The sequence below is a fragment of the Petaurus breviceps genome, unplaced genomic scaffold (genome assembly GCF_028583685.1).
Source record: "Petaurus breviceps papuanus isolate PSGF00001 unplaced genomic scaffold, PetGlider_PUasm1.0 98, whole genome shotgun sequence".
Classification (NCBI taxonomy): domain Eukaryota; kingdom Metazoa; phylum Chordata; class Mammalia; order Diprotodontia; family Petauridae; genus Petaurus; species Petaurus breviceps.
In genome coordinates this window covers 56182209-56207107 of record NW_027187460.1, presented here as the reverse complement: position 1 = coordinate 56207107, position 24899 = coordinate 56182209, and the positions used below count along the sequence as shown (strand labels likewise).

At 36.4% G+C, this 24899-nt stretch overlaps 1 pseudogene; it reads right to left on the bottom strand.

Moving 5' to 3' along the window:
* The window catches only part of LOC138155760 (uncharacterized), a 38044-nt pseudogene extending 13460 nt beyond the window's left edge, over window positions 1–24584 (bottom strand).
* Between the last annotated feature and the right edge of the window lie 315 nt (window positions 24585–24899).

The following is a 24899-nucleotide window of genomic DNA, read 5'->3' as shown; positions in this document are numbered from 1 at the left end:
CAATACAATGCTTATCAAATTTGTGAATATTGCAAAATTAGAAGAGATGTCTAGTATGTTTAATGAGAGAGGAGAATCCAAAAGGATCTCAACAGTTGGAATATTAGAAGCTGGAGAAATTTAACACTGACAAATATAAGGCCCTGTACTTAAGTTCAAAAAATCAACTGACCAAGAAGATTATTTGAGGTTAGGGAGACAAGGCTTAATAGGAACTTGTATTAAAAAAACTGATTTGATTTTAGGCAGAATTAATAGAAGAGTGGTGTTTAGATCAATGGAGTTGATAGTCCCTCTGTACTGTGGGTCAAATTATACCTAGCATCCTGTGCTCAGTTTTGAATGCTTGGGTTTAAGAGGGACAGAGATAATCTGTCAAAGGACTAATGAAGAAAGACTATCATTGTGAGAGGATTCAAATGATTATTTGAAGTAACTGTGGACATTTGGGAGTTAGGGTTAACTGGAAGGACATGACAGCTATCTTCACATTTAGAATAGCTATCATGTGGAAGAGGTATTAGACTGATTTTGTGTGATTCTAGACAGCAGAACTGTGAAAGTTACTAGACCTAATGGAAGGACAATTTAATGGAAGGAGTCAATTAGACCTGGATGAGGTGGAGCAATTGAAGTATCTGAAATTAATTGGTTTAACTAGTGATGAAGTGTTCAATTGAATTCCACCTATATTGAGTAAACTCTACTATGTGCCAGACACTGTGCTATGCTCTGGGGATACAAAGAAAACAGTCCCTGCCTTCAAGGAGGTAGTATTCTACTGGAATGACAAGTGGAGGTGTTCAGTCAGGGCTGAATTTCAACACTAGTGTGGTTGAGAAGGATAAGTTCTTGATGAAAGTTGGATTTGATGACATCTAAGGACTCTTTGCAATTTTGAGTTTATAAATCTTTGATACTACATCTTACGTTATGTTATGTATACCACTGTATACATACTTAGTTATCTAAAAAATTCAATGAACCTCAATACCTGTATTCCCTTTTTAGCATTTTATAAAGCACTTCAAGATTTTTTTTTAAAGCAATTGGGGTTAAGTAACTTGCTCAAGGTTACACGGCCAGGTGTTTCTGGGTGGATGCTAAGTGTCTGAGCCTGGATTCAATCCCCAGGTCATCCCAACACTGGAGCCAGTGCTCTTACTCACTGTGCTACCTGGCCACCCCGCACTTCAAGATTTTTTAAAGTGCTTTTACAAATATTATCTCATTTTATCATCATGACAATTCTGGCAGTAGGTGATTAAATGACTTGCCCAAGGTCACTCTGAAGCAAGATTTGAACTTACACCTTCGTGACTTCTGGCCCAGTGCTCTCCCACTGTACTGCCTAGCTACCTGAATAGGAATTAATTTTAATACTTTCTAGTATAATATTTTAATTTTTATACTTGAGATGAGGTTAGGAATGGACCAGATCAGCATGGGAAAACTAAATACAGCTCATTTCATATAAAATTAAATGGTCTAACATACTTCTCTAAGTTTTATTTTCCCTGAATGGAGGCTTCTTGAATATGATCTAGGAAGAAAATAAAACTTGTCCTGAGGGACCTATTTTGGTAAACATTTACATTCTGTTATTGCCATACGACCATTGTCAAATGTCCTTTAAGAGCACAGGGGAACATACATTTTTGTACCATTTTAATAGGACTTATCGTGCAGCTATTTTTCATGGTGACAAATCAACATTCTAGGAAGTTACCAACTGTTGCATCTCTGTGACCATTAGTTTATGAGTGTGGATTTTCCCTTTCAATGCAGTTCTTCTAAACCTTATTCTATTGATGGGTACCTCGCAAAAGCAAAGAAAGCTTTTTTATTGCTGAAATTGAGCCATGTCCTGTCAGATACATCTCTCTCCTACCCCACTTGCCTTACACCCCTTTAAAAACTCCATGTCGACAGAAATAGTAGCGGAACAATGTTTGGAGTCATAGCAGCTAATTAGACTTTAATGCAACTATTAAATATTCTTAAAATGTGGAAACACTGTGTCTCCCCCTGATAATCTGAAAGATTGCATCTACCTGGATTATTGACTGAGAAGATTAGCAAGTATCAGAATTGTGTGGGATGGGAAGTTTAGAGATTATAATAAATCACAACTTGAAGAATGACCACAGACTTTCTTCTAAAATGTGTCAACTCTAATATTTTATAACCATGAAATAATTGTGATACAGAATTTCCTAATGTACCATGCAAAAGTTCCACAGTATTCCCTCAATTTATTAGGAACTTCATTTTCCAACTCTAGGGATTGTGGTTTTATTTGTCATTGATAGAATTAGACATATTTTACATGGTTACGTTCAGTCTACAATAATTCCTTACACATAGTAAACATTTAATAAATATACGTTCAATTGAATTTGTTGCTCAAGTGAACATGAAAAATGTCTTGTTATATGGCTTCTAAGCTTGTGCAATGATGAAAAGAGAACTGGCTCTGGAGACAGGACCTGGGTTCAAATGCTGCCTCTGATCCTATGTGTGATGATGGCAGATTGCTTAACCTCCCATGGTTAGTTTTTTCATTTGTAAAATGGAGAGTATTGAACTCGATGGTCCTTGAAGCCCCTTCCAGCTCTGAATTCTATGATACCATGGCATTTCTCTACTTCTCTGTATTATCTTTCATGTATGTAATCTGTTATACATAGAGCTTCCTGCTGGATCTTATAGCATCCCAGAAATGTATAGTACTTTATCATTTTAACATCTTTAGAGGGTTATTTCTAACATTCATACCTCCTGATGGTGCCTACAAAAAACACAGGGACACAGGCAAGCTGTTGAAGATAGTTTTCTATCACAGACTATATTTTTGTAGTCACACAAAAGTCAGAGAAGCATAGAAAATATTACATCCCAGTGTGTCTACTATTGGCCAATTTTGAAAAAAAAAAGTCTTTGAATTGGCAGAACAAAAATGCTTTTTTCAAGACTGACTTCAAACAAGGTATCTCTTGTGTATGTTAAAATAATACATGATTCCATGACAGATGCAACCAGATAGGTGAGACCCTTGAATATCAATGTTAAGTGGGATATAAAAGTAGGTTCTAGTCACTTAAAAGTACTTGTCAGTTACATGGTGGACATCCTCTACATTGTTCAGCCTTGAGAGGAATCTTTTTACAAATGCTTCTGTTGGCAAGTAACATTGAGTTGATTATATCAAGCCTCAGATACCCCAGAATACCTCATTAGGATCTGTGGTCATTGGAAAGAGAAAGGCCTAATCAGCCACACTGGATAAAGACAAAGCTAAAAAAAAATGAATCTACCCCAATTGCCCTCCAAAAGGCAAAAAACAAAAAACAAAAAATGAATCTTAGTCATATTAGAACAAATAGTTGATTGGGCAACTCATTGAGAAGGTTTATCAGTGTATGCAAATTTTAAATTTGCATGGTTTATGTCAATAAAATGTCCTCCCTGAGGGCATAGGCTGATTGGTGTCTCCAGAGTCCAGCACAGTGACTTACCCATAGTAGATATTTAATAACTATTTGCTCGTGGGATAATGGGATTTTACACACACACACACACATATATACATACTCACTTATATGCATGTATATGTATATCTCTACATCTGAATTCAAATGGATATGTACATATGTGTATGTGTATATATAGTGTATATACATACATAAACAATATATGTATATGTTCACTTGAATGCAAATATATAAATACATATACGTGCATATATGTGCATACATGCACATATACACATACAATGCATATATGTGCATACACACATACATACACACATACATGTCTATTTGAATATAGAGGTATATGTTTAAAATACACATGCATATACACTTGCATATACATAACATACGTGTGTGTGTATTTTTTTTAAAGGACCTTAATGGCCATTTAGTCTGACCTCATTTTAACAATGAGGAAACTAAGACCTAAATAATTAAAACGACTTGAACAAATCCAGATAGGTATTGTACAGCAGAGGCAGTTGTTAAATCTTGGTTCTCTGATTCCAGATACACGACGTTATCTACTGTATCTTATTGTATTGTGTAGCATCAAAATGTGTTATTTTGTATTGAAAAGAATTCACTAAGTACTGGGGCCAGAACTGAATAGGAAGAGGGGATTGAGTTGAACCACATTTGGCTAATGATGCATTGCTTTTAATGACTGTAAGCTTTTCATTGTTGCAACAGCCCAGTTTTAAAAATACCAATATTCTATTGTTGATGCCACATAACTACAAATCATGGAATGTCATAGTCTTAGATGATTTAGAATTATAGATTACCAAAAGGGCAATAGTATGACACAGGGTGGGAACAAGCCGATTGAAGAATGTTGTGAACCATCACCTGAATGTGACAAGTAACCTAAGATATATCATTAAATACATATATAACCAGAAAAGAAGGTAAGCCAGTCATGTAGTGAGGAAAGATAACAGATAAACAACCTAAATGCAGCCCTGGTAGCCACTAAATCTTAAAAGGACCAGAGGAAGACCTCCTAGGCAGGGGATAGATCCTGTATTGGGAATGTACAGAAAAACATTGTAGTGAATGAATGGTGCTGGGTGAAAAGGTGTGCGATCTGTACTAGCAAGACCACTCACAATGGTGATCTCATAGATCCACTGAGGCACTGAGATCTAATTTCTGACATTGGAAGTGAGACAAGTATGTGGGGAATAGGTATAGATTTTCATTGTTTAGAAGCTTTGAATATTTTTTATGTAATAATTTAATAGCCAATTATTGGACACTCTACAAGGCGTATTGATTACAAGGTGCTATCAAGGATAGGAAATGGTGCCCTTCAATTCCACAAGTAAGTATTCAGTCACTGCTACAAGGTGTGCAAGACACTGCGATAACTACAGAGGGACAAATAAGAGATAACATTTGCTTTTTAAGAATTCAAAATTTTAGGAGACAAGACAAGTATGCAAGTGGCTTTGTAATATTGTAGAACCTAATTACATGGGGAGATATACTATGTATAGTTAAGGAAATCAGGGAAGATTTTACTGGAAGAAGTATCATTCAAACTGGTATTAGGTATATAATATAGGAGCTCAATGCATATCCATGGGTACATAGGAAGCATCCCAGGTGAGGGCTGCAGTTGCATGAATAATTGCATAAAGAAGGGCATGGTGATACTATAGTAGTATGTAGTTCTACATGATCATGCATGCACGGCAACAATGTGAGATAAGAGTGGAAGCAAAAGTTGGAATCAGATGATGGAGGGTCTTACATGTTGGACTATAGAATCTGAAGTTATTTGATGGGTAATAAAGGTAAGCAATGTCCCATAGGAGCTTATAAGCAATTAGGTACAAAAGGGAAGTGAAATAATAAGAGATTCTGCAAATCATTAATTTGTTATCAAACATGCAGTAGACAGACCCTAAGAACTATTGACTAGATATAGAATGCCAAGGACTATTATATTTGATAGGAACGTCAGGCACCTACCAGCTGATTGAATAGATATCTTATGGAGGATTTCTGGAGACTATGGAAAAGAATAAAACAGATTGTGAAACTATGATTGCAGATGGAGGGTAGCAGCAAGAGGTGAGGCTGGAGACCAAAGTTGGTACCAGATTGTTGAGTGTGTTGAATGCCTAGCTAAGTAATTGTATGGCATTTAGTAGGCAATGTTGAAGATGCACAGTTGAAGAGAGTACCCACAGTGATGACATCACAGATTCACTACAAAGAGATAAAATATTAGACCATATTAATGACAAATCTTGGCAACTTCAGAGCATTTTAGGTGTGCTGATCCCTTTATGATTTTCTGATTTTTTTATGTTAATCTCTTATGGAGAGAGGGAAAAACTCATCCAAAAACCAAGAGAGCCATATGACCCGTGAACACTGATGTTCAGAAATACAGGACCTAAATAGGAAATGTTAAAGCAAGCTATCATTTAGGAAAGACCAGAAAAGTGGATCTCTAATCTTCAGGGCTTTGTCCAAATCTATTTTGATAAAAAATTCCCTTGATGTCTTATGATTATATAGGTATCCCCCATCCATGTTAAATGCCTGTGAAATAGAGCTCTTGCAGGTGCCTGGTCCATTTGTTAAGACTTGGATTATAACTTGTGAAAATTTAAGAGAGAAGGAGAGTTTTATCAATGAAGTTGGACAAAATGCATTATATCATATCTGGACCATCAGAGTTCTATTTTTCTGGAGTCATTCAGGTGTGGCCACAAAGCCCTGGCCTGGATATTGCTGTCTTGTTTTCAACTAAAATGCAAGCAGTGATGGAAAGCAAAAAAAAAGTTATTATATTTTTGACTCTGATGATTTTTGGACCAAGTCCACAATCTGAAATCTGAATCCAGGAACAACTTGGAAAGTTTATTCCATTCTAATGAAGCCCTCTTACTAAGTTCCATCTTTTTAGGATTAAAAAAGCTACATTATTTTCAGTTGAAACTCAACATTTTAGTTTCCCTGTTTCCTTTTCCTGATTTAAAAAATTGTTTTCCTTGCTTCCATAGACTATGTGAGAACGTTCATGACTCTGTAACCTGCAGCTGTGGGAATAGTGCTGGGTTACTTTTCTTCCCTGCCAGGTCCCTCCTGGAAAACAATATTAAATGGCTCTTTGTGCCTTCCCTTTTCCTCTGGTTTAATTACTTAATTTGGTGAGTACTTTTTAATCTGTTCTCTTCTGTATGGAGGGACTTCTAAGGGAAAGGTGAAAACTGTATGCAATTATAGAAGCTTTGTTATATCCTTTATTCATTTCTCTTTCCTTTTCCCCTTACATCAGTATGAGTCAGGCACCTTACTGGGAACACTCCACTGGATCAAAGAAGCTGGAACATTCAACTGCCATCAGAAATGGTGTGAGGCTGGATAGCCAGCCCCAACAAGATGGAGATAGGATTTTCAGAGGTTTCCCCACTCTTCCCACCTCCTCATCCTCACAAACACATCTATGACAGGTTTAAAAAGTAAGACTTTTAAAACCAAATTAAACCAAACACCTGATTCTAGCTTTGGTTTTGTAACGGGTTAGTAATAGTAGTAATAATGAGTCACATATCTATAGTTCTTTATAGTTTCTTACATCAACTTTGTGAAGTAGATAGGGTATTATCATTCCCATTTTCCAGATGATGAAATGGAGGCTTAGAGAGGTTAATGGATAATAGCTAGCAAATGGCAAAGCCAATTCTTGAAGTTAGGTAAACGAATTCAATTCAATTCATAAACATAGCTAAGGTAGTGATTTAGGTTCTGAGCATACAAAGAAAGCTCTTGACTAGAGGAAGCTCATATTTTACTGGGACTAAGCTACAAATATAATAAGTAAAGAAATATAAAAATATTTTAAAGTATACATTTATGTGTGTATACATACATTATCTATCTATCTGTCTATCTATCTATTTATCATCTATCTATCTATCATCTATCTATCTATCTATCTATCTATCTATCTATCTATCTATCTATCTATCTATCTATCTATCTCTTTACATCCTTCTTCAATCTTCCAATGCTCCACTTTTCCTCATTCTTTCGACTGAGAGACTTACCTCATATATTACAGAAAAATCATGGCCATTTGCTGTGAGCTCCCTCTTTTCTCCTCTTCTACTTTTCCCTATCACTCAGATACCTTCTGCCCCATCTCCTCCTTCATCCTGTCTCACATGGCAAAGTGACCTTACTCCTTAACAAGCTAACCCCTCTACCTGCTCAAGCAATCTCATTCCATCCATACCATTTCCTCTAACAGGAGGAGGATGACTCCTCTGTCATCCCCACTCAATTACTTATTTTCATCTTTTTCTCTATATATTGACTTTTTTTCTTACTGTCTAGGACACACCCTTTCTACCTATTAATCTAACATTATAAAAAACAAAACAGAACAAAATCCTCTCACTTGATGCTTTCATCCCTACTAACAATCATCCTATATCTCTTCTGTCCTTTGTGGCTAAATTCCTTAAAAAGGCCATTTGCAATAGGTGTCTCCATGTCCTCTCCTCTCATTCTCATCTTAACTTCTTACAATCTGGTTTTATTGTTCCATTGAAACTTTTCTCTACGAAGTTCTCTCCAATCATTTCTTAGTTGCTGAACCCATTGACCTTTTCTTAATCCACATTCTTCTCAACCTCTCTTTGAGAATTTTGATCACCTTCTCTTCCTTGTTACTCTCTTTTCCCTATATTTTCAAGACACAACTCTCTTTTTTCCCTCCCTATCTATCTGCCTGCTCCTCAGTCTCCTTTGCTGGATCCTCATACAGATTATGCCCTCTAACCATAACTGTCCCAAAAGATTCTTGCATAGACCCTCTCCTCTTCTCCCTTTCTACTACTTCAGTGGGTGATCACATCAACTTCCATGGATTCATATGCCATCTCTATCTTGATGCTCTCAAATCTCCCTTTTCTACGTTAACTGATATGCTGACTTCCAATCTGGCATCTCCAACTGTCTTCTGAACCTCTTAAACTGAAGGTCTATTAGACATATTAAACTCCACATGTTCAAACCTAGACTCATTATTCACCCACATTCCCCCAAATCCCTTTATCTTCCCTATTACTATAGGGAGCAACATCACCCACCTAGAATCTCAGGCTCACAATCTAGGCATCATTCTTGATTCCTCGTTATCTTTCACCTCCTACATCCAATCTGTTTTCAAGGTCTGTCAATTTTATCTTTGCAACATTTTAAAAATCTTTTCCTTTCTCTCCTTGGACATGGCCACCACTCTGGTACAGACCTTCATCACCTCATGCCTGTACTATTCCAATAGCCTGTGATATTCAAAACCCTTCATAACAAACTCCACTTCTACCATCCCAGCCTTCTTTTACCTTATGCCCTGCCATATATACTTGTGATTCAGTGATACTGGGCTAAAGAAAACCTTCAAGGTTGCATTTTTTTATATGCTGAGTCTAATGCTTTCTCAAAATTCATAAATTATAAACAGAGTGGAACCAAATCATTTACATTTGTTTATCAGTAATGATGACTTTGTTTACTTTAGAAAATCTTGCTTTTTCTCTTCTTAGGGTTTTGTCAAGGAAACATATGATGCATACCTAGACCATTTTCAAAGATTTTATATCAATGAAAAAATAAACAGGTACATTGGTCAGTAAATTACCTTCTCAGTCACTACTTGAGGCAAAGGAGTCAAGGTGAGAATGAAAGATGGCAGATGACAACTGGTACATTGATTTGCCAGAGATTCTAAATTAACAAGAGGAAAATCTCTAGTACATATTTTAATAGAGAATTTCTGGGAAAACATGGAAAAGGATCACATAGTATCAGAATGCATGTAGGGTACAATGCAGATGTGGTACAAGGAAGTATCCAGAGTAGTAAAACAATATACACACAAAAATGCCAAAATGCTAAGGAGAGGAAATGTGGGTTCCTTCTCCCACTCCAAACTCTCAAGGAAAAGAAAGGGACATAGTTATAGAATGGTAATGTTTGAGGATCATGGCTATGTGATTAAGTTCCATTTTGCTGATATTGACATGATCCTGTCAGGAGCCTGACTGGAAATCAACTTTTGTGAAGTTAGCAACTTTTATCACATACTACCTCTCTTCATGACAAGAAACCCTCTCTCTCAAATCAACCTTCATTGCAAGGCAATAATTCTGTGTTTGGAAGATCAGCTGAACTATTTTAACTGACTTTTCTTTTGGAGAGAGAAACATACACATGTATGTGTGTGCATATGTATGTGTGTGTATGTATATATATATGTGTACACACATACACATATATTTCCCCCTCTGCCTCATTTGGCTACAGGTGAAGAACTGATTTTGTATAATTTTTGTAACAATCGGCATTGTTTTGATACAATCAAATTTGGGGTGTCTGTTATAAAATGGACAGCTACCTGTGATTATTAAAATGCTTGCAGCATAGATGCCATTATCTGACATAAATACCCTATGTTTTGATCATAATCTTCCACATTTGAAATGTTTTTATGCAAATATAAATTATGATTCTATAAGGTAAAGAGGAAGAAGTGAAAAAATGATGCTGATAACTGGTCAAATAATCAAGTTGCTTCTATTTATGTGTGTGTATGTGTTTGTGTGTGTGTGAGAGGGAGAGACAGAGAGACACACAGAGAGAGACAGAGACAGAGAGACAGAGAGACACAGAGAGAGACAGAGAGAGAGATAGACAGAGACAGAGAGAGAGAGACAGAGAGAGACAGAGACAGAGACAGAGAGACAGAGAGAGACAGAGACAGAGAGAGAGATACAAAGAGAGAGGAGAGGAGAGGAGAGGAGAGAGAGGGGTAGGGTGGGGTAAGTTTCATTAAGAAATATTCCCTCTCCCAGGCACTTAAGTTAACTCTAATATACATTCCAAAATCTCTCCCTGACCTTGGATGGTTGTTAATAAAGGCAGCTTGGTGTCAAGTAGGAGGGTCTAAGTCAATTAAAAATGAGTGCCACTAAGGTATGGAGAGGGATCCCTGTGGCTTTATATTGGTTTAAAAAACCACATATTAACATTATCTATGGTCTGTTGTATTTTTATTTACATGGTTAAATATTTTCCAGTTACATTTTAATCTGGTTCTTGTAGCATTTGAGATTGTTGCTGCCTGGAATTTGGCCAGCCAGGGGTGTGTGACATTTCTGTTGTAGAAGGTATTGGACTTAGAGCAAGGAGACAGATTCAAATCCTACCTCTAACACTAGCTAGGGAAACATGGACAAGTCATTTTACCTCTCTAAATTTCAGTTTCTTCATATTTAAATGAGAAGGATACTAGCAGTAATTTCCTGTCAGAGCCATTGTACAGCTAAAATGAGAAAATGTATATAAAACACTTGGCAAACTTAAAAGGATTCTGTGTAAATGTATATTAGCATAACATGATCTCATGACAGATTATCATATAAATTCTTTAATAAGTTAATCACCAGTATGCTTAGATTCACAATGATACTGCCCTCTTCTTTCTTATATAATTTAGAGGAAAGACTATTCACCCTTTTCAACCCGGGGAATCTTTCATTAGAATTAGCTAATTATCTTATCTATGGCAAAATGCTTTTCATAGAAATCCTTTACACAGATACTCGATCAAATAACACTGGCTACATTTGTTTATATTGTTCTGTGTATTTGAAATTGTTGAGGTAGGGAAGTGACCTGAATTCTATTGTTGCCTCAAACATTTCCTAGTTATTTTGCCCTGGGCAAGGCACTTAATTGCTATCAGCCTCAATTTCCTCAGCTGTAAAATGGGGATAACAATAATTTCCTTATTCTTGTGAGAATGAGATATTTGCAAAGTCCTTTGAAAACATCAAAGTGTTATATAAACGCTATTATTATTATTATTATTACTATTATTATTATTATTGAATTGTCAGCATGATTATCTGTTATAGAATGATTTTGGTGATGCTATTCTATTATTTTCATCATACTTTCATCATTGACGATTTCTTGAAGATCCTAGGCGATAACCAAGGACGTGGTTGGGTGGGGTTGCTCTCAGCCTGAAGGTCCTAATAACCCTATGACAGGCAGTTAGTTCTTTCTTCTGGGTTCTGAGTGATCTTCTGAAAAGGAAGGTTTGGTGGAAACTATTGATCCAATAACCCAAAAAGCAAAATGAGAATGCCAAAGATTCTCTTCCTCCTTCAGAACCCTGACAGAGACTATTGAATACAATAGTTGAAAGACATAGGAACGTTAATTTTAGTTCTTTCTAGGGATCTCATATTAGAATGGCTCTGATTGGACACCTAAAATTAATTTATGCTTGTAGCCCCCTTGGTCACCCACGTAGCTCAAAGAAGTGCATTAAGGATTTCAAATAAGTGAATGTTTCATCAGGTCAGTGGAATCATCTTACTTTGCTGGAGATCTGGGGGAAACAGAGGAACAAAACCTAAGCTAACACACATAGATGAGGAGTAGTTTACCCACAGTAATCACACTTAATTGCCATATAGTCAGAACATGTGTTTTATAGGCACAAATACAGATAGCTATGCAATTGCATGGCGGAAGAATGGTGGGCACTTTGCCTTTCTGTCTATAGTGTAACTCTTCATATGCCTCTTAATTTAAAGATTCTATTTTGAGATATCACTTTAGATTGCTCTGCTGTGTTTTACTCAGTTTACATTCCATTCCAAGAGATTTGCATTCTATAAATTGTATTTTGAGACTCCCTAAAAAAGAGAAAATAGACTCACTTTAAGCAGTTTACAAGATACAGATCTTTATCTCCTACAAAGGAGAGGAAACAGGAATGCTGTAAATAATAAGTTCTGAATAGGAATGACATAAACTGCCTAATCAATGTCTTCCAGAACTGGCAAGTGACACCTCTTTGTTTTTTGCAAATAAAAACCTTCTTAACATCACAATATAAACCATTATCTCTGCAGGCAAAAGGTATATTTAGAAATGTACAAAATGAACATTTCCTGCCAGCCTCTAGATCAGTAGGTGGAGATCTAAAGTCATGCAAATATTACAGTAAATGCAGGCAACCAATTTCTAATTATTCTATATCAGCAGATTTGTGAGGAATATAATTTATTAAAAAAGAACAGTTTATGATCAGCAGACCTTGGTTATGACTGTTTAGGAATTCAGTGCATTTTGATCTAATCACAAAATCAAAATATTCATGAAACACAATGATATCTCCCCAAAGCAGCCGGGCAGCCATTAATTTTGAAATTCGGGTAATTTATTAACACTTATCTGGAGCTGTAAAAGCTTACCTCTGTGTTTGTAATACGGGGGAAAAGTGAAAGCAGTTTTAAAACTGATTCCTAATGATTTATAATGGTTTGCTGTAATTTGAGCCAGAAATTCAATTAAAATGTATGTCTAGTTTTGTTTCAAGATCTTTAGTTAAAAATTCTATTAAAATTCTATTTCCTTCTTGCATTAAATGTATCTGTTATCTGCATATACAAGAAATATAAGAAAATTCTATCATTTATTCCCCCGTCTCCATAAATGCTTTTAAAAGCATTCATTTTTATTTTATAATTCTGCTATGGTAGCATTTGGAATTTATATACAGTAGAGGAAGAATTACAGTAAGGGCTATTTTCTCTATAAGGGAAAGAAATGAATGATGAATACTTTAGCTAACCAGTCAAGTGATATTTGCCACTTTATCCAAACAGGAGAAAACAAATAATATGGGACCATTAGGTGTTTTCTATCTTATACTTTTCAACCTTAGAGTACTCCTCTGAGACAGGGTTTCTTTTATACGCTACTAGGGAGGGGAATGTACACCTTCCCTGAAAGATGTGTGAATAGACCAGAAGTTCAGGTCATGTTATTGTAGAATTTATAGTTATAAGAAACCCTAAGGATCATTTAGTCTAACTTTCTAATTAAGGATGAGGAACTTAGTTTTGAGAATTGGGTCTATGCAGGTGAATTTTTGGAGATTAAAAAAAAATTAAAGTTGGTTTATTATTGGGTTATTTGGTGGAAAGTGACAATAATTTCTTCTTTTGGTAGCTGCTTTATTCATGAAGGACTAGGTTCCAAAAGACAGAAATTAAGAGATGGCTCCATATCTTTGTTTCATTTTGTATGAATTTTGCAACTAGTGCCCGATCCTCTATGAATAGCATATCTTACCCTGACTTTGTCCAATGGGCAAGAAAATCTAGGCCTTGAAACTTAGAATGAAGATTTTTCTATGGAGCTCAGAAATACTAACTTTTGAAAAGTATCTTAAATAACCCTAGTGAACTAATGACATTATAAGAATCATAGATCATTTAGCATTGAAGTATTGAGGGTTAAAATATCAGATGACAAAAACGGCAGGTCTTGAGGTTTCCATATGTATTGAAACTAATGTAGCAAGAGATTTGAGAAGAAGCATAGTGTAATTGATGTAAAGCTGGCCACAGAGACAGAAACACCAGGATTCAAACTCAATATAGTGCTAGAAGTGGTAGTTATAACTATCACAAGAAAAAGAAAATGAAGGAATAGACACAGGCAAAAACCAAACAAAATTATCACTTTTTTTCAGATGATGATTGACTTAGAGAGTCCCAGAGAGGTTACTAAAAACTAATTGAAATAATTAACAACTTCAACAAAGTTGAAGGATGTAAAATAAACCCACTTAAAGCATAAGTATTTCTGCATATTGCATATAAAATCCAGCAGAAAGAGATAGAAAGAGAATTTCCATTTAAAGTTATTATAGAAAGTGTTAAAATACATGGGAGTCTACTCACCAAGACACATAGGAACTATATGAACACATACACTCTATTCAAACAAATTTAGAAGTAAACAAAAGAGGGAGAAATATTAATTGCTCATGGATAAGGTGAGCCAATATAAAAATATTACTATGTAAATTTATTTACTTTTTCAGTGCCATGCCAAATTAAACTACAAAAGAATTTCTTATAGAGCTTTATAGAAAAATTATCACAAATTTCATTTAGAAGAACAAAAAGTCAAGAAAAAATGAGAAAGGAGTCTATCAGTACCAGTCCTCAATATATACTGCAAAGCAGGAATCATTAAAATGATTTGTTAATGGTCAAGAAATACAGAGGTTGAAGTGGAACAGTTTAGGTACACAATATTGCAGAAGCAAACATGCATAGTACTCTAGTGTTTGAATAACCAAAAGAATCCCATGACTAGGGCAAGAATTCCCTCTTTGACAAAATTCATTGGCAAAATTGGAAAGCAATCTGGAAAGAAATATGTAAAGACCAACATGTCATATCATATTTCAAGACAGAATTCAAATGCATATATGATTTAGATATAAGGGGTGAAAAAATAGGGTAAGAGAAACAAGGAGGAAATTACCTCTTAGATCTATGGATGGTCAAGAGTTCATGACTAAAAATGATATATGATCACAGAAAGTAAAATGGACAGTTCTGTTTACATGAAATTAAAAAGGGTTTGCAAAAACAAAGTCAATACAGCTATAATTAGAACAGAAGCAGATAAGTGGGGAAAAATCTTTTCAGCAAGTTTTTCCAACAAAGGTCTTATTTGCAAGATATATAGGAAACCGATTCAAATTTGTAAGAATAAGAGCTATTCCCCAATTGATAAAGTCACAGGATGTGCATAGTTAATTTTCAGAGGAAGAAATCCAAATTATCAATAACCATAGAGAAACATGGTCTAAATCACTAACACTTAGGGAAATGTCAATTAAAACAATTCTGAGTTTCTACCTTACATCCATAAGATTGGCAAAGTTGCAAAAAAAAAGGAAAATAAATGCTGTAGAGGCTGTGGGAAATTAGGTACATTAATCTGGAATGAATTAGCTCAATCATTCTGTAAAACAATTTGGAGCTATGTAAAAAAAAAAAACCTATTAGATTATTTTTACCCTCTGACCCAGCAATATCCCTACCTAGGTTATAGCCCAAAAAGATCAAAGAAAGAGGAAAAGAAGCCACATATAAAAATACTTATAATAGCTCTTTTTGTCGTATCAAAGAATTAGGAACTCAGGGGATAATCCATCCATTAGGGAAAGACTAAACAAGCTATGCTATATGGATATGATGGAATAATATTGCACGATGAGAAATGATGAAGGGGATGTTTTCAGATAAACCTGGAAAGACCTGTATGAACTGATGCAAAGCAAAGTTACTGAACTAGGAGAACATCTTTTATAATAATGGTAATATTGTAAAGAAAACTTTGAAAAATTTAGGAACTTCAATCAGCACAATGACCAACCACAATTCCAGAGGATTCATTAAAACATGAAAACTACCTCCTGATAGAGAACTGATGGACTTAAAGTATAGATCAAGACATAATTTTTTTCTTGGTCTTCAATGAGGGGATTTGTTTTGCTTGAATATAACATATTTGTATCAGGCATTTTATTTCTCTTCTATTTTCAGTGGGAGTGGTGGTGGTGGTGGGAGAAAAATATGAGGATCCAAAAATAAAATAAAGATTAACATATATATATATATATAAACATACATATAAATAACTATATATATAAATAAATAACTATATATATATATATTAAGGAAAGTTAACTAGAGAGGACTGGAAGGATTGCTGTGCAGAAGTGAAGGCCCAGTTGAAATTAAATAACACCTATTTGTAGCAGTCAACATAGTTGTGTGACTTCCTTCAGTGACAGTCAGAAATCTCTAGTTTTAGGACTATTTATATCTTAGCAAAATAAGGTAATTGCAAAATATGATATGTCCACTGATAAAATATACAAGATGCTACAATCTCCAGGGTCACAGTCAGCTATTTCTCAAGTCACTGTTTTCAAATCACCATAGTTCATTTGTAACTCATTTTAACCATTTTTGAGATAATGTGTAGTTATATAAGAATAAATACTGAATCTGTGATTTAATTGGCATGGGAAACACTTAAAGGAGGAAATTTTCCTCAAAAGAGGAAAAATTTCTTTTACAAATTCTGATACAGGCATTGTTTTCAACTTCTAGTCCTAAAGAATTGCCTATAAGGCACTGAGGTGTTAAGAGACTTAAGAGTCCCACAGTCAATATGTGTCAAAGGTGGGATTCTGAATGGGATGCTTCTAGTATACTACTTAGTGACAATCACTGTAACATGAACTTCTATGACAAAACCTTCCATCTCACTAAACAACTTGTCTTGTGACAGGTCATCAGCAAGACATATCCATTTAAGCTATATAATTCTCATTAAATCATTGGAGTCAGTGACCAAGAAATTGTCTGGTATCCCTTGATGTTGCTATGGACAATTTGTAGATTTAACTCTGAGATGTAAAACTGTGATCATGTTCTCTGAATAGTTAATATATGAATAATACATGAATGAATGAGTAAATACACAAATGGATGGATGAAAAAGCATTTATTAAGCGTTCACTATATTCTAAGCATTGTTTTAAGTAATAGGATACAAAAACAAAATCAAGAAAATCCTTGTCTTCAGGATCTTACATCCTGATGGGGAAAACAACATAAACAAGGGAGTTGAGTCCAGGAAAGGTGTCATGGTCTGGGATGTCACAGGAATTGTGAATGGATCTATAGAAGAGAGCTGATGCCAGTAGTTGTACCCACTTCTTCAATGATAGAGAGAAATTGCAATAAAGGATCTGTTCTTCCTTAAAAGTTGTTCTACAGTAGTCTTTCCAATAGTCAGAATTGATAAAATTATTATTTTAGAGATGGAAGGCATGGATGGAGAGGAGGGTGAACTCAGAACAGGGTAGAAGGCAAGAAGATGGATGAAATGAAGAAAGATGTTTCATTCATTCGTTCAGTATTAAGCCCTATTGTGTTAGGTGAAGAGGAGATGTGCTGAATGTACCAATTATATAGACTAAGCTTCAAAAGTTTGCAATTCATTTGGAGAGCACATTCACGAACAGCAAGAAACAGAAAACAAATCCCTTGGTTCACATTTCACATCTGTGTCAGTTTGCAAATTAATAAAATGTTTTCTGTGTAACAGCCTTGTGAGTAGTTGTATAACTGTAACATTGGTAGATATGGTTATTGCTATGAAGGGTGTCTCTTTTTACCTAATTATTTTTTTCCTAGAGATTTAATCAGCCACACCTTATTACAACAATTAACGCATTATGGTTTTATTTTTTAGCCTAGAGCCAAAATAATGGCCCTTCTGGTCTATGTGTTTTCTTCCTCTGCTGCATTACTGAGTTTATATTAGACAAAAAAAATTAGGAGCACAATCACAATCATCACAATTTCTTAGAGCCTCCAGTTAGGAAAAGACCTAATGTTCCAGCAAAGCTTTGGCTCTCTGCCTTAATTTAAATTTATATTTATCTCTAGCTAGCCCCTGGCCTTTTTATGGTTGAGCAAAAATTCATGTTACTGGAAATGTTTGGATAAAGAAAGGGGGATAATGTGTCAAATTATCTGTTAATAGACAGGTACAGGTTGGGGGGAGTATTTGAAGAAAGAGAAGATCATTTCTTTAAATTTCCTTCAGTTGGAGAGATGGGCAGAGCTGGAGGTTTCAGGCTAAGCCTTTAGCTTCAAGATGTCTATGGAATCAATGGTCCCCCCTCAGTCTCTCCCATATCTGCCATAGCTCAGTTATACTTGTCATTTCTCCTTTCTCCTATGCCCCTGTGTTGTTAATTCTTTCCTCTTCAACTCTTCTGGTGTTCACTCATTCCTCTCAATCTGTTTCTTGAGCTCCAACTTTTTATTTCTCTTCAACTCTCTCCTCCATATCCCCTCTCAGGGCCTTATCCATATCCCTATCCTGGCTTGCCACCAGGTTTTGTCCAGGTTCTGAGTCACCTGCTACCTTATACAAAATCCATAAAGCATGACTATGCCTACATTAATATAATGCCATTGATTGCTGGATTCATTCAACAGAGGCATTCTCTTCTGTTAGAAGTCTCTAGCCCTGATACGTCTATAAGGTAAGAATAAATAAGTAGGGAGAGGTTATTGATAGGTTCAATTACACCCCTCCTGCCCCACCCCTTGCATAACTTTCATTGAATTCATTTTACTATGTGGAAGCTGAGGGTCATTTTAAGGGGTTGCTTGTCCAATATCATGATGTTAGTAAGTCCCAGGGCTGGGTTCTAACCCTAGGTCTTCTGATCCTAAGTAGAAGACCCTTTCCACTACAACACATCCATAGTGGAAGAACAATAGAAATTGCCACATTGTATATTTTCCACTAATTCCTTTTGCCTGGTGGAAATTCCTTCAATAACAAGAATGATGTATGTGCTATTTGGTCATTAACATTCTGATGTTATTTCCACAGATTTTATCAGACCAATTTTAATACCAATTGTAAAGGACCTGTCCCGTTATGCTTGTTTTAAAATATTGTTATGTTTTGTTGGATTCAATGCATTAAAAAATGTTTAACATCACGCAAAAGAGAAATCTCCCTGAAGAAACATGCTGAGGTACCAAATAAAGCTGTCAGTGAAGTTTATTGGTAGGAACATTAGGCTATCTGTCAGAAAACCTGGATTCTAAGCTCCAGTCTTCCACTGAGTAACATGTTGTTTGACTTCAGGCAAGTCACTTAACATTGTTAGGCCTCAGTTTCTCCACCTGTAAAATGAGGTGGTTGCCTAGGTGACCTCTAAGATCCCTTCTATTTCTAATGATCTCATTGGGATCCCATTAACTTCCTTTACCTTTTGGAGTACAGATTTATAGGGAAGAAAAGAAAGAAAGAAACATTTATATAGAAACTATGTGACAGCAATGTGCTAAGTACTTTTTAAAACAAATATTATCTCATTTGGTCCTCACAAAAACCCTGTGAGGTAGATACTATTATTAACCCAAATTTTCAGTGGAGGGAACTGAGGCAAACAGAAGCTAAATGATTTGCCCAGAATCACAAAGCTAGAAAGTATCTGAGGCCAGATTTTAACACAGACCTTCCTGACTTCAAATCCAGCACTCTATCTATTGTGTTATGTATGAGTTTTGAATGGGAACTGATGCTGAATCACAGAGCAAATGCTAGAGAAAGATGCAGCAAAGACGAGGGGATTTTACACTTTTATTCAAGAGATATTAGCTGGGTTTTCTCCAGTTGATCAAATGCTAGCTGCCATCTTTTGAGTGATTAGAAAAGCCTCCTAACAGAGCTGACTATAGAAGACTTTTTCTTAAAAGGTAGTGAGCTTCCCATAACTGGAGGTGGTAAAGAGGAGGTTGAATGGCCTCTTGTTGGGGATATTATATACATTATTGATTGGAGTAGGTGGCTTTTGAGATCCCTTCCAACCCTGAGATTTTATAGTTCAATGATTCTAACATCTTTCTGTCCATAGGTATAGCTTAGTTGGGAATAAAGTAAGGAGTCAGCTAAGGGGGAAAAATCCTGCTTCATCAGAGCCTGTTCAGTGAAAGCAGCAGACATTTCCAAAGATAAGGTAAATACACCAGCTTGACTTTTGGAAGTTTTCCTTACCTAATGGCTAGTGTCACAGCAAACACTGTTGTTAAGCAGCTGAACCAAGGACACAGTGACTGGGCAGAGTAAATGCTCTTTGATGACTGCTGACCAGAAGGGATGACCCAGGATAAGCTGTACTATTTAACTCTGAGTGAACATTAGAAATTTATTCAGACCAAATGGAATTGAATGAGTTGAGATTCACCTACTTCTTTATTTGTTACATACTTTTATGCAACTCTGATCTACCCTTCCATCCGTGAAGATAACAACCCATTCCTACCTATGATTCCTGTGTGACCCTTGCTCTTCATAAATCCTGTACTAGGATGTATCCCAATGCCCTGGAGGCCTTCCTTTAGACCTACGGAGATTGTCTGCATATAGGAGCAAAGAGAATGGATCACAGGGTCATAGAGCTAGAGCTAGAAGTGACCTCAGTAGTCCTTCTACACAAACCCTTTAGTTTATAGATGAATTAAAGTGAGTATAAAGGAGGATAAATTATTTGCCCAAGATCACATGGATAGTGAGAGTTCTAGGGAAACATATGGGCCACCCACTGACCATCCCTCACTTCCACTATATGACTGAACCAACCTATTAATTACAGAATCATGTTTATATAAAGACCAGTTTTCTAGAAATTATCTTGAGAACTATTAAAAGCAACCTTTAAAAATCTGAATATATATGTGTATATACATATACATATATATGATTTTTGAAGGGGAGAAGGCAGGGCAATTGGGGTTAAGTGACTTGCCCAAGGTCACATGGCTAATGTTAAGTGTCTGAGGCTGGATTTGAACTCAAGTCCTCCTGACTCTAGGGCTGGTGCTCTGTTCACTGCACCACCTAGTCCCTCCCACTAAAAAACTGAATATATTAATAACATAAAATATTATAGTATAAGGGAAGCTGGACTTAGAAGCCATGTGATCAATGATCAGTTTCACCCTTAGTTATTTGTATGACCTTGGACAAGTCATTTAAACTCACTGAATTTCAGTTTCCTCATCTATAATATAAGGTAACTGTGTAACTATACTCTCAAGACTGTAGAGTATCAGGTAAGATATTACTCATAAACTATTTGGGGACAGTAATGCACTATATAAGTGTAAGGCATTATTAGTAAACACAGTGAAAGACATCGATATCAAATATTAAACTGGCTTTTCAGTCAGGAAGAATTAATTCAGGTCCTGCTTCTAGGCTCTTGTTTATCCTTCAAAAGAGCTTCAGTAAAATCACTAGTGACATCTCAACTTTTGAGTGAATTGGATTTAAGTGAGGCAGAGCTTCTCAAAGTCATCAACCTCACTTTCTCTTCCTGAGTTATCAATGACTAGTGATGGCACAAGAAATAGTGAATGATCTTGGCATCTTGGATACTTGACCAAGCTCTAAGCACTTGTTTCAGCTGCCTTGATGGCCAATAGAAAAAATTGCTTTCATCTATCCATTTCATAGTGAAAAAACTTCACATGCTTAGAGTAGACATTCTGCTAATTCACCTACAGGTTTGAGAATTTTCATTTGCCATTGGCTGTATAACCCTTGAAAAGTCACAACTTCTCAGTACCTCCCAGGAAACTCTTTAAGATAGCATGTACATATACACAATAGATAGAAAATAAATACAAAGTGGATTTTGAGCTGAGGGCATTACCCAGTGGCAGGGAGGAGAATAAGGAACGATTTCAATGTAAAGGTAGTATTTGAGCTGAACCCTGAATGAATTAAGGGATTTTATTAGTTGGAGGGGAGAAGGGAATACAGGCCAGAAATGGGTAAGAACCAAGACAAAGTAACAGACACAGGTGATGGAATATTTTTTGTGAAGAATAGCTGATGTCCTTTGACAGAATGTAAGTTTCTTGAGGTCAAGTGCTAATTTGTCTTTGATTTCCAAAAACCTAGCACAGTGCCTGACACAATAATAGAATCTTAAATGTTTGTTGACTGATTTATTAATAATAATGGACATTAAACCTGACCAATTATTTGCTACCTTTATCTTATTGGCTTGTAATGGCAAGCAAACAAGTACTTAATGCCTTGTTTCAGTTGAGCCTTGCCCATGATTATATCAAGTCTTTGTTAAGAAACAGAACTTGTGAAACCCACAGTGGGAGGAACTTGCTGATGCAACAAGAAGGGGTGGAACAGGGAGGAACTAATGACCAGATAAAAAGCTGAGCAAAAGCTGGGAGAGAGCAGAGGAGAAGGGGAATGGTTGTGGAGGCCAGGCACTCTATTTGTTTGTTCTATTGTGTTTATGATACTTTGTACAGAAGCCCTGGGAACTTACTGGAAGTCCTGAAAGAGGATTTTCTTGTTGTCTGTTTACAGAAGTACCGGAGGAGGGTTTCAGAGGTCCTGGGACTATACTGATTATTTGTGTTGAGTTCTCCAACCTCATTTGTGGGTCTATGTTGATTTCATAGGCAGATAGTGAATTGATGATTGGTTCTGGCAATGTGTATGGATGTTGTTTTCTCTCTGTTAAGCTTTGTCTTCCCAGAGAAAGAAACTGTGAAGGACTTGAGGTGGACTGGACACTGTGAGCTTAAATATGGAACTGGATGAGGAGATGGATCAGGAGCTGACAGCTACCTACCTGTGAATCCAGGTGACAGTTGGGTAGATTCAGGCAGGAGCTGGGGCCATGGAAGAGGATCCATGGAATTTGGGAGCCACCCTCAAGTCAAGATGAAAAGATTTCTCCTTGGGTACTTAATGCTGACTGAGAAGATCAGGATTTACTATGGCCTAGGGGTGGGAGAACTTTGTAATCTGTACCTTGTACCTCTTACAGATGATTGAATTAAGGAAGATTGGAAACTATCTCCAACCAGAAGAAAGAAGACTTTTTCACTGAGAGATTAAGACAATGTGACCTAGGGTGGAGAACTTTGACCTTTGTACTTTGTGTCTCTTAAGGAGGTTTGCTCCTTAAGGATGATTGAGTTAAGGATTTACTGAATGATATCTTTTGTTTAAAACTATGTGGCCACTTTGGTGAAAACTATGTGGCCACTTTAGTGATAAGTTGTTATGTTATAACATTGTGAATACTGTACTTTGGTTTCTGTGACTATTTTGCTTTAGTTTACTGCTGAATAAATAAAGAGTTCACTATACTATGTGATTAGAACCTTAGAGCTATTCATAGCAGCAGTCCTCTGGAGAGCTGTTCATGCTTGGCTTTCTTTACATGGCTCTCTTGGTAAAATAAAAAAGCACATTTTTAGTAGTCAGAGTACTTGGGTTGAAGCCTGACACCACCTCTAACTAACTGTGTGACTTGGACAGTTAATTTCCTCTCTTTGGGTTTCAGTATTTCTCACTTAAAATCTGGTTGAATTTGCCTTCTAAGCAATCCCAACTGAAGTCTTAAATTCTGCAAAAATTGTGTCTTGATTTCTCATAGAGTCATTAGCTTCCATTTGCTCCATTCTAATTTTTAAGGAATTATTCTCTTCAGTGAGCTTTTGGATCTCCCTTTCCATTTGGCCAATTCTATATTTTAGTCATTCTTTTCTTCTTGACTTTTTGGACCTCTTTTGACATTTGGGTTAGTCTATTTTTAAGGTATTATTTTATTCAGTGTTTTTTTGGGTCTCCTTTAGCAAGCTATTGACTTTTTAAAAAATTTTCTTGCATCACTCTAATTTCTCTTCCCAATTTTTCCTCTACTTCACTTACTTGATTTTCAAAATTCTTCTTGAACTCCCCCATGGCCTGAGACCAATTCACATTTTCCTTGGAGAATTTTGATGTAGAAGATTTGACTTTGTTGTCTTATTCTGGTTGTATGTTTTGATCTTGTCTCCAAAGTTAGATTCTATAATCTGATTTTTTTCCTACTGTTTGCTCATTTTTCCCATACAGTTACTTGACTTTTGAACTCCTTGTTAAGGTAGGACTCAGCTTTCAGTATGGAGGGTATACTCTCCCAAGCTTTAGGGGTTTTATGTAGCTGTTTTCACAGATACTTTTAAGGCCCTGTAAATTTTTAGTTCTTCCAAGGTGCTATGATCAAAGGAGAGTTGTTTACTCCTTTCCTGGCCTGTATTCTGGTCTGTGAGAGACCACAAGCACTATTTTCTACCTTGGGGGCTGTGAGGAGGATTCCCTCTCCACTGCACTCACAAGTTCCACCACCCAGGACTGCAACCCAGATCCAAACAAGAGAATCCTGTCTCAGCACCAGCAAAGAGATACCTGCAATCCCCATGAGCTTAGCCACTCAATCGCCCCTCCATTTGTAGGCCAAGGGCACCGTGAACAGCCAGTTTCTGCTGCTGTCACTGCCTCTGCCAACCCTGGGACTGGGACCACACTCCTCTTTCGTCCAGGTTCTGACAGACCTCCTAAGTTGTCTTTGGTGCTTGTGGGTTGAGAAGTCTGGAAAGTGCCACAGCTGCCAATGGTCCAGTCCTGCTCCAGATTTGCTGGGGGACCCAGTCTGTTCTGGCACAGCCAGTGTTGGTCTGTGTTCCTTTCCCAGTCCAATGAAATAGACCTTTCCTGTCGACTTTCCATGTTGTCTTGGGCTGGAAATTTCTTTCAGTCTGTCATTTTGTGGGTTCTGCTGCTCTCGAATTTGTTTAGAGTCATTTTTACAGGTATTTGGAGGGGTTTGGGGAAGATCTCAAGCAAGTCCCTGCTTTTACTCCACCATCTTGGCTCCACCCCAAATTCTGTAAGAATAACATAATATTACTTCCATGTACCTTATTGTACTGTCCTTGTCACAGAGGCAGAGCAGTCTGCTAGGAAGTGGTACCCTTCACTTTTTAGATGGGGAACAAAAGTTCAGGATATAAGAATTCTTTATCCTTCAATCAGGGAAGAAGA